Here is a 16451-nt window from a genome sequence, read left to right as displayed (position 1 = left end):
AGGGACCACCAGGTTAGAGAGGCAGCAGCCACGCGGTGTGAGGCGTTTGTGTAGCCTGTGCGGAGAGGAGAGAACAGGGATAGGCAGAGGCATAGTTGACAGGCTGTAGCAGATGGCTACAATAATGCAGAGGAGATCGGAATGAAATGAACTAAACATCTGGGAAAGGAGAGAGCAGGGCCTCCCTCACCAAAAAAATATAACTCTCCCAACTTCCACCTCAGAAACTATAATTGTTTCACTGAACCACCCGAATAAAACTCTCCCAACTTCCACTTTAGAAATTAGAATTGTTGTAAACTACAGCGGTTCAATGTTTCAAGGAATAGACTCAACTTACTTTATTTAACAAGACATTTTCTATCATACCTTTCCAACACGAATGTTTGCATATGGTCAATTCATATCATATTCATATTGTTAATGTTCATTATTTTAGTCACTGCATATAACCCTCAGACCAGTGCTATTATTAGCCTGTGTAGACTCAGGGTTAGGGTGAGACCACACTTCACTTAACATTAACTGGTTGATCAGTGGAGCAATACCTAGGTCAGAGGTGATGTTTGCTCCTCCCTGTTTTCTGCATCATATAGAATATGAATTGGCATGACATTATGGTGTCAAGGCCCTTCTCTAATCAGAGCAAAATAGAAGGGAGACTCATGAGTGGCTTCAACTACCAATGACCTCGCTGCTGTCGTTGCTGTTGCTGTTGCATTCTTGTTGCTCACAGATCTTGATCTCAGCACATGCCTCTCAACCCCCACCCTCCCTATTGCCCCATTTTCCAGTGTCCCCTCTGTCATTTTTTCCGTTGACATAGACAGTGATAGCGCAACAACACCTCTGATGTCAACACATCGTAGAAGACCTGATTAATCATTTTATTTTCCTGCTGCTGTTCTTAATATAGGCCAACAATGACATGACAAAAGCTCAGTGGTTGGTTCTGGTCATTGTGAATCTGTGTGTTTGTGATTATGTATCTGATCTAACCAATAGCATATGAATGGCAGAGTAAAAGGACACCACAGCCAGTTAGGTAATAAATGTTTAGTGTTACTGTTGCCCTCCTCCTGGCTGGCTAGCTACCCAGTGTCACCCAGATGGGTCTTTCCCACAGTGACAAGGGGCCAGCGGAAACCTTCGACGGGGGACTCAAATGGCATTAAACTCAGCATAGCACCTCCAGTGCCAGGCTTGACCATACTTTCTGCCGAACAAAAGAGAACGACCTGGGTGGCAACCGAGAATTCCCCCTTTTAAGTCATTTGGAAGAGATGAGCCATTTCCCAAGTTGCTTCTCGATCACATCGGAAGCCCACCCTGTAGAATATGTATAACTGCAACAGTAAGAGTGTTCTGACTTCTACCCTGACCACTGTAGACTGCCACTTTCAGAATATTGTATGTTTAATGCTTATTTAGATGTACTCCCCAATAGCATGTTAATGATATGTTTTTTCAGTCACCAAGCCCTTTATCTATTTGGCATCACTTCCTACGTTGCGAAGCCCATGTTGTTTTGGAGGGCTTGGTTGCTGTTGTGGGTTTGGGATCTTTTCTGGTGTCAGGTCCTAGATCGGCTCAGCCAATGGTCAGGGCTGACTTTAACTAGTCATTCCAAGGTCAAAAGTCCAGCTTTCTAGTCCCCTAAATCATGTCTCACTGGGCAGTCTGTTAAAGAACGAGTGGAGAGAAGAGCTACTGTATGTCAGAGGGATAAGTTATACCAAGTAGTACTACATTTAAGTAGTAGCATTGTAGTCTTGGTTAAAGCAACCTTGCACTGAGTCCAACATAAGGAGAAGGTAAGAGACAGCTATTTGCATAGTAAATATGTTTAATCGTTTTCTCATGTTTACATTTTTAGTCATTTAGCAGATGCTCATATCCAGAGCGACTTACAGGAGTAATTAAGGTTAAGTGCCTTGCTCAAGGGCACATAGACAGATTTTTTTCATCTAGTCGGCGGAGGGATTCGAAACAGAGATCTTTTGGATACTGGCTCAAAACTATTAACCAATAGGCTACCTCCGCCCTGTTTGTATGGTTATTATTAGTTTTGATATGCTGCAGTGGACCCCTTCTCATTGGTCGAATTGCACAGTGTTAGTCTTGCCCTACAGGTCAGTGGCTATCACAAACAGTTCTCGTCTGTATCAGGGTTAGGTTCGTTAGCTCTGATAGCCACCTGCAGTAGACAGGTCTTGGTTGCCTTCCCCTGCTCAGATGTTGCATGCATCAACCCATGGTTGCGTGCCACGTCATCAACTGTGTCACAGATTGCTATAACATATGATGTGGTTTGCTGATAAGTAAAATACCTATCCAGGCATTGTAAGATGTGGCAGGTGTCGGCAACGCCTGGGCAGAGGAACGCGCCCCTTGTCTGGACTGTACACCTGTTATCCACCTGTCTCTCCGGTTCTGTACCAGGGCATGGCAAGGAAGACTGAAGTACAGTATCTCATTTGATTTATACAGCTCCTATTTGAACAGAACAGACCCTCTTTTTCCACTTCAGGATTTGTCTCTTAAATCCAAACCACATGGGATTTTCAGACAGATTTGCGATGAAGGGACGAGTGCTTTGATGGCTGATATAACTATACTCTTGCAGCCAGAACTGCTTCAAATGACATGAGAGGAGAAAGATTTACACCAGCCCCAGAGAGCGAGAGAGGAGAGATCTGAGGGAAAGTAGGAGAGAGCACTGATAGTAAGAAAGAGAACGAGAGGAGAGATTGTGTGTGTGTGAGAGAGCAAAAATAGTGAGAGAGAGTGAATGAGAAGAAGAGAGGGCTCCGAGGGTAGAGAAAGCGAGAGAGAGAGATGGCAGGCACACAGACGGCTGTGATCACATGCTCCTCTCCCGGCTCTCTTCAGGCGTGCTGTTTTTGTTTAGTCTTTCCAGAGCAGCTGGGAGTGAGAGCAGTTCGTTCGGTCAGAGCGCCCCACACAGCACACAGTGCTGTCTAAGCATGAGTGGACAGTTCCCCACAGCATGACCAGAGTCGGTACGCAACTACTTCTGTTCCGCTGAGACTAACACTGAGAGGAAACCATACTGAAGAAGAGACAGAGGTAAGAGCAATATGCTACTAAGCAAATTCAGCTGTTCAACTGAGATTGGAGACTATCACTACTGTGTCTGTCATACTGTGCAACTGGGCTATATGCACATCATCGACAAATCTCTTTTCACATGAATGTTGATGTTGAGTAGAGACTTGAAAGAGATGGGTGAGACAGGAGTGTGCTGTGCTGTTGTTGGAGGGTAATGATTTGAGTGAGAGTAGAGTGTTGTTGATGTATACGTGTATGTGTGTGTGTCCATCTGTCCTGAAGACAGTAAATCTAGCTGGGCACTGTGCCAGCATTCCCGTGGCGTGTGTTCGGAGCGTGACGGATGACATCACAGAGGAGTGGCTCCCTGACAGCCTGTCATCACTCATTGAGATTTATGAAATGACATTAATTTAACAAAAGGCAGTAAACGTGGGAGTTGTTGGGGGATGAGGCAACTTACTTGCAGTAATGATGATCACATCTTGCACACAAGCTGTCCTTGTGTAATCAACGTAGAGGATGCTTAAACAGTAGGGATGTGCATCTCTCCTTTTTATGAACGATTCGAAGCGCATCTAGATACATGGGCTCCGATACGATACAGGAATGATACGTTTTAGTTTGAAATGATTCTGAGCGATTCGGTTTGATTAGGGGATCGATTTCATGCTATTCGATACGATTCAATGCACTTTATTTTGTATGAACACATACTGCTGCTGATGGGAGCTCAGGAGTTGTGTCTCTCTGAGATGACTTCTCTAAGCTGAGTGGCACTCTATTAGAGAGTGTGTGTGTGTGTGTGTGTCAACGTTAATGGTGTGTGTAGGCACCTGAGCTGAGCCATAGGGAAGGCTGAGCATCTACCACCCCACTATCAGATTAGGGTTGGGGGCAATTTATGCTTTTTGTTCCCCCACTTTTTATCTGAAATCACCATCACCCACTGATTAACTTGTAATTTTTGCAAAGAAAAATGATTTGTCATAGTACTATGTCAATATTTATCTTTAGAAATTAGCATGACATTTAGCCAATTAATATAATGCAACTTTTGATTTTACCCCCATCTCAAAAGCAAATGGTTTAGATGTTTGGAATTTTAGGAAATTAGTTACGGGAAAAATGAATGGGGAAAGAATAAGGTTTTGGAATAGGGTTTTGAAATAAACTGTGAAATGATGGTCTGAGGTTAACATAGGCTTAAAATATCCTATACATTTTGTTCTATGAGATAATAGCAGTCAGTTAACATGACCTTTATGAATTATGAAGCCTTTATGTGATTTATGTTTTTTATTATTACATAAATTCTTCAAAATTCACAAAAAGTGACGTTAGCTGATTATCTCATAGAACAAAACGTATTAAATCTCATAAGCCTGTGTTTACCACGGACCTTATTTTCGGCATTTATCCAAAAACCCTCCAAAAACACCATACATTTTCCTAATAGGCATTGTCCAATGAACCATGGCGGAGTTAGTGCCTACAAAAAGACGCCATTACTATTTCTCTCTATGATTGCACAGCTCGAAAACATTATTGATGTCCTTTATGAAATTACCCTGTTCAAGTAAAAATGACCAAATACACTGACTGTTTAAAGTAAAAGTATTTATTATGTTGAACCTGAATCATTAAAATAAAATCTGAATGATTGAATACCCCAATCAGCAGTTGGATGTGAGTTGCGTCCAACTCCACTCCGGTAGGCTAGGCCTACAGAACTCCGGTAAAACACAATTTTCTACAGCGCATTTGGTTATGGTAACAATCAGTAGCGGTGCGTGGGTAAAATCACTGAGGAAGCCAAACCAAGCCAGTAAAAAACCCATATTACAACTTACGTTGTGATAATTGCGTTGTTTGCTCTATAACCCATTCGTTCATACGCCACCGTGATATACAATAAGGCCGCTATTCCAGCACCATTTAAACGTAAACATTTAAAAATCAAATCAACAGCGCTATACATGCTTAGTTTAATGCACTGAAAACAAACTTAAAGATACCCAAAACATTTATTCCAATCTATGTTGCTAAATATAATGTGGCTGTCCATGGTACTGATGTGTGTGTGTGTGTGTGTGTGTATGCGTGTGCATGTGTGCGTGCACAAATAAAACACCCTACTTGTAGACTAGTTGAACGCAAATGCCGTCCTCCTCTCTTTCATGTTGGCAAAACGGTCTATGGCACTTTTAGTTTTTGTTGTCATAGGCTACCTAGCTAAAATGCTTGCTAGCCTGAGTTCCTCGCATGGGCAACAATGAACCAGCTAAGTTAGCTAGCTAGCTAGTTAATGTGAGCCTACTAGACTACATCTAGGCTAAATATTGAACTTCAATCATCTCAGGCCAGCGGCCAACATATTCATTTATGGTTTATGGCATTATAGTCATTGGCCTGTACAGAGAAGTAAGTCAAAACCACAAGTCCAAATCCCCATCTCCATCCATGGCTTAGGAAAGGGCCAATTTAGCAAGCTAGCTAGTGCAGGACATCAACACAAGCAGACCAGAAACAGACAAGTTTTTCTGCAAATTACGTTTTACAAAGGAAGTGATTTGATTGGTCTGAAGCCAAATCCAAACTGGCCTCCCTTGGGGGGGCGTTTTGCTGAACTGGGACAACCCACAGTTGAGCTCAGCTCAATGCTGATTGGCTAATTATTAAAATCAAGGCAGACCAAATGCTTGCTGGCATCAATCAATCAAATGCTATGGCGGCAACATGTTATACTCTTTTGGTTCAGACAGCATCAGATACATGCGCTACATATACTGAGACAGAGGCGTGCTGTTTCCCTCGCTTGGATGATTTCTCCAGTGAGATTCAGCCACTTGCGAATTAACTGAAAATTCTGAAATTTTAATATATTTATTTTTCAAATATTAGGGGAAGCCAGGCTTCCCTTGACATCCATGAATACACGCCACTAGTAACAGTAACCCAGCAAATGACATTGGTTGTCGCTCAACTATTAAAGCCTATGATTTTACATTGTGACAGTCATTTTACAAGCATCTGAATGCTGAAGGTGCCGCACAATGTACGAATAGCCTAGAACAGCGATAGGCCTCCCTTTCTTTTGCGTGAGAGACTGTCTCCCGCACTGTGCGGCGTGCACACAGTTATCTGACAGTCATTTACATAATATACATGAATTCAGTCACAACAAATAAGAGGTATTTTCTGAATAAAACAATTTGAGTAAAAACATTAGTGATCCGGCTATTCGTAACGTTTGAATCGGTTTTCTGACCGATGCATGCTTCATTTGGACCGTTTGGGCTCCCACGGACCTGTGCACTTCCCACTGGGCACATAAAAATAACGTGAAAACAGCATTGATTCAACCAGTGTGTGCCCAGTGGGTTGTATCTTAAACATTTTAACATGGGACCAATGCGTATCGGTGAATCGTTACATCCCTATAACACAGTACAGTAGTTTAATTATGTTAGTGATATGAGTGTAATAGTTGATAATGGAATAGCTATATTGGTGGTAATAATATAGACAGTAATGCTATGATCATAACGGATAGTAATAGCGTTACCACTGCAGACTTTCTATGTGTCAGTGATGTCAGTAGCAGCAGTAGCTATGGATCCTGATAGAATGGAGGACACTACATTCAGTCACATGCTTGTTTTATTACTCCTTTCTTTACATTATTTTTATGTCTCTCTTTCTAGACTGTTAGATAGGCAATATAAAAGATCACCCCCTTTTAATATATATAGGTAGTGACTATGCACAGAGTGCCTCAGGCACTTGACAGTCCTCCCCCCTCTATAACCTATATTGCCTGTCAGGTCCCAGTCAGATACCAGCCTGGGATAGACAGCCTGTTAATACAACTTTTCAATAATTAACCTTTACAGGTCTCTCTCTCTCTCTCTCTCTCTCTCTCTCTCTCTCTCCTCTCTCTCTTTCTCTCTCTCTCTCTCTCTCTCTCTCTCTCTCTCTCTCTCTCTCTCTCTCTCTCTCTCTCTCTCTCTCTCATCACCGCCGCCGCCACTATCTGCTCCACCTGCACCTCCCAGCTGATGTTAATTATGGCCAGCACTGCAGGTGACTGAGAGGGAGAGATAAATCACTACCATGTTCTAGTGATTTATGTTTCACTATCCTCCTCCTAACTCTCCTCCTTTCCACACCTTTCTTTTTTTCTCCCTCCCTCTCTCTCTTACACAAACACAATCCTCTCTTCTCTCTATTTCTCTCTCTCTCATTATTATCTCACTCTTTCCCTTTCCCTCCCTCTGAAAGAGAGAGATGCTGTTTATCAACAGGGCAAGGTGATTGGCTAGTGTACTCTTTGGTTAAACAGTACAAATATGACTTATGCAGATCGATCAAGATGGCGGAACACAAGTATAGGGACAAAGTGGAGGTGCAATTTGCCGGATTGGACACAATGCATATGTGGCAGGGGCTCTTAACGATCATGGATTACAAAAAGAAAGCCATCCACATCACGGTCACCAACGTCACCATACCGGACGAGCTAAACCCCTTTTTCGGAAGATTCGAGCACAATGACCCTGAGCTGCCGGGGAGAGCCCCCGATGACAACGTAGGCTACACACTCACAGTCTCCACTGAGGATGTATGTAAGTCATTCAAAGGTGTTAACCCTCGCAAGGCTGCCGGCCCAGACAGCATCTCTAGCCGTGCCCTCAGAGCTTTGCAGACCAGCTGGCTGTTGTGTTCTCTGACATTTTCATCTCTCCCTAGCTCAGGCCTCTATACCTACCTGCTTCAAGAAAGGGAAAGTAACTGAACTGAATGACTACCGACTAGTAGCACTCACTTCCGTCATCATGAAGTGCTTCGAGAGGCTAGTCAAAGACCATATCACTTCCTTCCTCCCCGACACACTCGACCCTCTCCAATTCGCCTACCACCCTGACAGATCCACGGACAACACAATCGCCATTGCCCTTACCCACCTGGACAAAAGGAATGCATATGTGAGGATGTTGTTCATCGACTACAGCTCGGCCTTCAATACCATAGCGCCCTATAAGCTCATTACAAAGCTCCTGAACTCCTCCATATGCAACTGGGTCCTGGACTTCCTGACGGGCCACCCCCAGGTGGTGAAGGTAGGCAACATGACCTCCTCCACACTGATCCTCAACACGGGGGCCCCACAAGGGTGCGTCCTCAGTCCCCTCCTGTATTCCCTATATACCCATGACTGCGTGGCCTCACACAGTTCCAACTCCATCATCAAGTTCACTGATAACGCGACAGTAGTAGGCCCCTTACCTTTTTCTATCTTTACCAACGACATGTCACTGGCTTTGAGTAAAGGCAGTGTGTCTATGTATGCAGATGACTCAACACTATACACGTCAGCTACTATAGCGACTGAAATGACTGCAACACTTAACAAAGATCTGCAGTTATTTTCAGAATGGGTGGAAAGGAAGTTAGTCCTAAATATTTAAAAAACTAAAAAGCATTGTATTTGGGACAAATCATTCACTAAACCCTAAACCTCAACTAAATCTTGTAATGAATAATGTGGAAATTTAGCATGTTGAGATGACTAAACTGCTTGGAGTAACCGTGGATTGTAAACTGTCATGGTCAAAACATATTGATACAACAGTAGCTAAGATGGGGAGAAGTCTGTCCATAATAAAGCGCTGCTCTGCCTTCTTAACAGCACTATCAACAAGGCAGGTCCTACAGGCCCTAGTTTTGTCACACTTGGACTACTGTTGAGTCGTGTGGTCAGGTGCCACAAAGAGGGACTTAGGAAAATTGCAATTGGCTCAGAACAGGGCAGCATGGCTGGCCCTTGGATGTACACAGAGAGCTAACATTAATAATATGCATGTCAATCTCTTCTGGCTCAAAGTGGAGGAGAGATTGACTTCATCACTACTTGTATTTGTGAGAGGTATTGACATGTTGAATGCACCAAGCTGTCTGTTTGAACTACTGGCACACAGCTCGGACCTCCATGCATACCCCACAAGACATGCCACCAGAGGTCTCTTCACAGTCCCCAAGTCCAGAAAAGACAATGTGAGGCTTACAGCACTACATAGCGCCATGACTACATGGAACTCTATTCCACATCAAGTAACTCATGCAAGCAGTAAAATTAGATTTAAAAAACAGATAAAAATACACCTTATGGAACAGCGGGGACTGTGAAGCAACACAAACATAGGCACAGACACATGCATAAATACACACGATAACATGCCTACTATACACACACGTACACATGGAATTTGTGTTGTAGATATGTGGTAGTATAGGGGCCTGAGGGTACACACATAATGTGTTGTGAAATCTGTTGTGAATGTATTGTAATGTTTTTTAAATGGTATATCTGCCTTAATTTTGCTGGACCCCAGGAAGAGTACCTGCTGCCTTGGGAGCAGTTAATGGGAATCCATAATAAATACAAATCACCAACAACGACGAGACAGCCTACAGGGAGGAGGTAGGCACTCTGAAGGCGTGATGCCAGGTAAACAACCTCTCCCTCAACGTTGATTGTGGACTTCAGGAGAAACCAGGCTGGACACTTCAACGGGGCTGCCGTGGAGACGGTCAATAACTTCAAATTCCTCGCCGTACACATGTCAGAGAAGCTGAAATGGTCTAACCACACGGACACCATAGTGAAGAAGGCACGACAGCGACTCTTCAACCTCAGGATGCTGAAGAAATTTGGCCATTACCCAAGGGCACTCACAGTGTTCTAAAGGAGCACCATCAAGACCATACTGTCGGGCTGCATCACAGCCTGGTAAGGCAACTCCACCGCCACTGACCACAAGGCTCTTCAGAAGGTGATATGTGCAGCCGAACACACCATTGGGTGCACACTGCCTGTCCTACAGGACCCCTACAACACCAGGTGTCGCAGGAAGGCCAAGAAGATCATCAGGGACCCCAGGAACCCAAGCCACGGCCTGTTCTCCCTGCTTCAATCATTCAGACGCGGGCAGTACAGGAGCATCATGGCAAAAACTATCAGACTGGCCAATAGTATCTACCCTCAGACCATCAGGCTGCTGAATAGTCACCACTAGTCAGCTACCTACTCCCCCCTCCCCCCTGCTACACCAACTATGGACATTCACTGTACCCTGCAATCTCAACTGCAACTGTGACTATTAAACACTCTGAATCTGAATCTCTCTCCAGCAAGGCTACACAGATTGTTATTTGCAGAGCGGCCATGGGCCGGGGCTCTTGTTTCCATTCAACTCTGGGGCTATTTATAGTGTGTGTGTGTGTGTGTGTGTGTGTGTGTGTGTGTGTGTGCCACCTACCTCACCGCAAGTCACTAACACACACTAACACAGAGGAGGCTGGTGGGAGGAGCTATAGGAGGATGGGCTCATTGTAATGTCTGGAATGGAATGGAGTTGGAATGTGGTTTCCATATGTTTGATGTGCTTGATACCGTTCCATTAATTCCATTCCAGCCATTACAATGAGCTAGTCCTCCTATAGCTCCTCCCACCAGCCTCCTCATGTGTGTGTGTGTGTGTGTGTGTGTTAGTGACTTGCAGTGAGGTCGGTGGCTGGGTAGGCACTGGCTATTATCAAAGCCAGATTTACAAATAAACCTTGATGAAGCCCAAGTTCACCATACAACAGATAGCTCCAACAACCAGAGTGACATTAACCTACATTTACAAATCATTTCCCCCAAATGCAAATACCAATGTAGCCAAGATACACAAGCGATAGCCTCCGATGGCAGAATATTTTATAGCACCCGACAAAATGACACACTGCTCAACTCAGCTCAGCTATAGACCAGTGTAGCATCCACAGTTACAACCAAAGGTGGCATATGTTGATATGTTCATATCAACAATCGAAATGACTGAAAAATGCAGTTCAAAACATTTTAAAAAAGTCTCATCAAAACAAAATTCTAGCTTGATAAATCAAATGCATCAGAGGGATGTTGTCTATTGACTCTATCCCATGTTCACGAGGAGCATAAAAAACACCAGAATCGTTGAGAGAAAACATTAGATAACAACAAAATATTTTTTTAGAACAGCTTTTTTTTATTAGATTATCACAGAGTAAGCCCTGCCTGCACGTCACTGGTGTGTGTGTCTGCGAGTAAGTGTCTGCGGGTGCGAGCGTGTGTGGATTGGCAGTGCTCACTCGCTCCACACTTACAGGGGTGTCTGTGTTTCACTGACTGTGGCGAAGGAGAGTATGACAGAGGGAGAAAACGGCCATGTGAAAGACAGGTTTGTGATGGTGAGGGCTCTGTTTTGGGCAGAAGAGGCCAGTTGGGGGGCAGTGTATGTAGCACATGTGGGGCGGTTAGGGGAGTGGTCTGTTACTCTGGAAGCCTGGGGTTAAAGGGTTTAAGGGTAGGATGTGTGAGTAGTGCTATACTTCCTGGACAAAAGTAGGAACATGCTAGAAAGAAAGAATGTTAATACTTAGTAAACAGGTAGTTTGAAGTTGTGGCTTTGCACACTGTCTCTTTTTGTATTTGCTGATGTCCAGTTTGGCTGGCCTCTGACCTATATACTGTATTTACTTTATATTTATTGTTTTATGTGTAGTTGTCCAGTCAGACAGTGCTCTTCCACAAATGTTTTTGATTTCATTTTTCTTCCCTGCTTGTCCATGAATACCACTTGGAAATTAATTGAGGCCCTCTAGAGTCCGGGCCCCCCTGGTTGAGAATCCCTTTTCTAGGAGTATGCTTGTGCACGTGCCAGTTCTGCCACCCTTTGATAGGAGGAGAAAGAGATAAATATCCCATCCACTACCCCCTACCACCACCACTTCCCTTAATAACAGACGTATGACGTCGGTGTAACAGCAGAAAGCACTTAGCAACCATCAGAGGGCCCATGTGCTATGTCCCCCCACTGTCCTGATGCCCCACCCCAGACCCCAGCGGCCCATGTGCAAGAGCCTCTGTTTACAGGTAACTACTCACCACAACTCATGTGGAATAACAAGATTTCCCACAATGCAACACATTCTACTGTATGTCGTCCACCTTCTCTATCTGAGATAATTGTTCTGGATCAGTAAGAAAACTCCCCGTTGCTGGAAACACATGATTTTTTGTTTTCTGTTTGTTGCGAAATTTCAGAGCGAGCTTGAAACATTGACGTATCTTGACAAGAGGACCAAATACAGAATGAAGACTTGCATGCATTAATCATACCCTTGTAAGTCAATGATCTTACATAATAGATGAAGTGAACTGCATGACAAAACAGTGGGACCTACTGTACAACAATGCTTTTCAAAACAAGAAGAACTTATAATGATACATAATACAGAATGAGATGGGAAAGGGAGGACAGATGACAACATTTTGAAAATGTCCACATACCGTTCACAATAAGTGTTGCGCAAATCCAAAACTGGGACAAATCTATTTGTCATATAGACAATGTTGTGACTTTTTGATTTAAGGAATGATATTCTGTTGGACCAGACTAACTGCATTGGAGGGCAAAGACATTAATCATTAGTAATCCTTTTATCAAGATTTCTAGTCCCAAGAAAACCATAGCCATCAACACACTCTTCTTGGAGTAGTTGAAACTGCTACCAACATATTTTTTTCTCCATATGTGAATGGATGCTAGTGTGGAAAAGTCACACATTGCCTCAATATTGTATCTTTATGTCAAAAGGCTGCATACCCATATGTCACCAGTATCATTGAAGTAAAGGCACATCTTCAAATGAGAGCAGACATTGAAAGTAAGACTTGTGGTAATGCAGTGTCAATGGGTGGGGATGTTCTGCAAAAGCCCATGGTCCATTGTTGCTTGTTACTTGCACGCCCAAGCGGCAGGATATGCAGTCATTGTTTTTGTTTAGGGGATTTCTTTAGACTCTGAAGGAGACAAAACGATGTGTGCAGCGTCAGAGGGGGCTGGGTTGGCATCATTCTCACGCACATGCGCACACACACACACACACTGAAGTTGACTGAACACGGATGGGCTCCCTAAGTGTCTGGTACATGCTGCCTCTGTCTTTGCTGTTCCAGAGATAGGGAATTGATTGGGCTCCTATTGCTGAGGGCCAAATAGTTTCAGCCCCATCGCTTTGAGTGATTTATCTCTGATTTATTTCTGAATGTTTTTACTTTAATTACGGAGAGGGAGAGGGAGAGGGAGAGGGAGGGAGGGAGGGAGGGAGGAGAGGAGAGAGAGAGAGAGAGAGAGAGAGAGAGAGAGAGAGAGAGAGAGAGAGAGAGAGAGAGAGAGAGAGAGAGAGAGAGAGAGAGAGAGAGAGAGAGAGAGAGAGAGAGAGAGAGAGAGAGAGAGAGAGAGAGAGAGAGAGAGAGAGAGAGAGAGAGAGAGAGAGAGAGAGAGAGAGAGAGAGAGAGAGAGAGAGAGAGAGAGAGAGAGAGAGAGAGAGAGAGAGAGAGAGAGAGAGAGAGAGAGAGAGAGAGAGAGAGAGAGAGAGAGAGAGAGAGAGAGAGAGAGAGAGAGAGAGAGAGAGAGAGAGAGAGAGAGCTTATTGTCACACATTTCCTGCCCTGCTCTTTTCCACTTTACCTTGTGTGGGCCCTATTTTTAGTCCAGCCCAGGGAAACAGTCAGGTAGAGGCAGGAAAACTAAGTTGGGAAAGAATAGGAGGAAGTCTACTGCCATTTAGACAAACAATCAGCGGTCTAGCAGGAGTAAGCTGCTGCGCTTTACGAGGAGAGAGAGAGAGGGGACAGCGAGAGGTACAATAGAAGTGGGTCAGCCACAGAAAAGACCAGAGAAGATGCACAGTACTGGAGCAGTATGCTGGTGTTTCCAGTGAATGGGTCTGAGTAGGAGCGGGCCAGGCTCTTTAGGTGGATTTTGAGTCTCCCAATCAGAGGCCATGTGTGGAAGGTGGTGGATCCAAGTGGTCTACTGGTAGGACCTGACTGTTCTTCCTGAGGTAGGTTGGGCCATGCTAAAGGAAAGTTACAACTTCAGCTCCAACACAGGCTCTTTGCTTTGTTTTGGGCAGTGGAGGCTGCTGAGGGGAGGACGGTTCATAATAATGTCTGGAATAGATTCAGTGGAATGGTATCAAACGTGGTTTCCATGCGGTTGATACCATTCCATTTACTCCATTCCAGCCATTACCATGAGCCGTCCTCCTCTCAGCAGCCTCTACTGGTTTTGGGGTCTGATTGTAGCCCAACTGTGTTCAGTTTCTACAGTAAACTAACTTTTTTGCTTTGTGACTGTTTTCAGTACCTATTTGTCGCTCTGCTTTTCTGACAAAGTCTGGACGTTCTTGCACTGTCAAAGTGACATTATGTCAGCGTAATCTGGGGAAACATTGTGATGGTGGTTAGCAAGGTGCAGAGACGTTGGAGGAATCTGCTAAGGTTTATGCTTTCAATATGGTGGGGTTTTCTTTATGGATTACGTTAATTGGCTGCTATAATATAACTCCATTTGAGCATGTATGTGGATTGAGCATTAGTTAATGTTTGAGCCCTGTTAGAATCAGCTCAAGCCGAGAAGTACAAGCTGAGCGAGCGCTATGCTCAGAATGCGGACCCCGATACCAGGGGAATGACATTGCCTGAGATAAGAAGGGGGCTCACTTCATTGAAATTCCATCCATCTGACGCTTCCTCGCTCCCACAATGCATACCAGCAACAAGAGAGCCCTCTTCAACAGACCCTGCCTGATTAATTCACAGAGCGAGAGGATACTTAGCAAATAGCCCAGCATGCTGGCTCCCACACACACACACACAAACACACGACACACTCTCAAGCTTGTTAACTAATGTGAAGTTAGCATATCACTTAAGCCCCGTTTATACCTAGTTCTAACATTCGTCCTGTGTCCTGACCTTGTCCACATTCTGATTGTGCGCACATTTTTGCACCTGCACGTGTGTTACGTGCCTCTTATCCGTCCCGTATCTGCATTGTGACCAGATTTCCTGGTCCCTCCCTGTATGCAAATTATTTGACAGATATTCCTTCAAAATAATATTATTATTTATTTTAAGAAACATATTGATGCCATAAGTCAATGGTGCCAGCTGTCAATGATTTTAGAGGGCAATATATTGATGATTTTAAATGGTTCACTGTGCAGCCACATCTATACTTGTAAGATATCCAAACACCATTGGTCCCTGACTGCCTCTGGATCACAATCAGATCACAATGTTTATTTTACTCGTATAGACCTGTCTATAAATTAGGGCACAATCAGAATGTGGACAAGATCAGGACTAAGGACACATGTTAGAACAAGGTATAAACAGGGCTTTAGTGTCCTTTCTCTCTGAGTTCTGTTGGAACATTTGCGTAATGAACCCCTTGAACTTCTCAGATCTCTTAGGGGTGATTCCACGACAGGATAGCCTGAAATAATTTAGGTATTTCAGATTGATCTGGCAATTCTCACATAGAAAATTCATTGGGAGGAAGGATGTTTAACAAGCTTTTTACATTTGTATCACAAACAATTTTTCTGGGAAAAAAAGCATGTCAAACATCCTTTCTCCCAATGAACTTTATGTGAAAATTACAAGAACAATCTTAGATTCCCAATATATATTTGGGCTATCCTGGCGTGGAATCGCCCATAGTCCAGAGTCAATGCAAAGCGTGTTATAGTACAGCGCACTATATAACAGATTTTTAAAGATATTTTAAGTTGGGCCGACATCATTTACCATAACGTGCGGCGTTATAACACACCTTGCATTGAATCCTCCCCCTAGTGTATTTCAATGTGTACATATGGAGTTGTTATTGTGTTGTTATTATGACTTCAGCCAGTAACCTCAGCCACTTCAGAGACATGGTTGGGTTGGGTTGAGGTATTTGGATCAATACAGTGGTGGTCAGGCGATGGTGATGGTGGTTGTTGTCAAGGAGTGATTGTAGAGATGTGTGTGTGTATTGAGGTTACTTTAGAGGATTCATCCTATCCTCCTGATAATAATAAACTATAACAAACTGTTCCATATTTCTATAGTGGTCTTAAACCTGCTATATGAACACACCCTTTTTAGTTGAAATCTACTTTTTTTTGTACTACAGTGCTTATCCTCAGCCCAAATGCGCCCACATCACATTCATATGCTGTAGCAGTGTGTCTAGCAGAGGGATTGCCAATAATGACCATCTAAGTGTTTTATAGCTGTTTAGAGACTGGTATCAATGGTAAGCTTCCTGGAAAACACACAGAGATGACCTCCTGTCAATCAGTGACTCAAAGAATGAGACATTACCCACTGGGCACAGACGTCAGTTCAACGTTTTGATTTGATTCACATTTGATTGAGTTGTCACCTAATGTGAATTCAACGTGAAATCGACAAAAAAATTCAGGTCAAAACTTGGGTAAAAAAATATGAA

Source organism: Coregonus lavaretus (genome assembly GCF_964263955.1).
Source record: "Coregonus lavaretus genome assembly, chromosome: 36".
NCBI lineage: Eukaryota > Metazoa > Chordata > Actinopteri > Salmoniformes > Salmonidae > Coregonus > Coregonus lavaretus.
The sequence above is the reverse complement of the archived record's forward strand: the minus strand, read 5'-3'. Positions refer to the sequence as shown.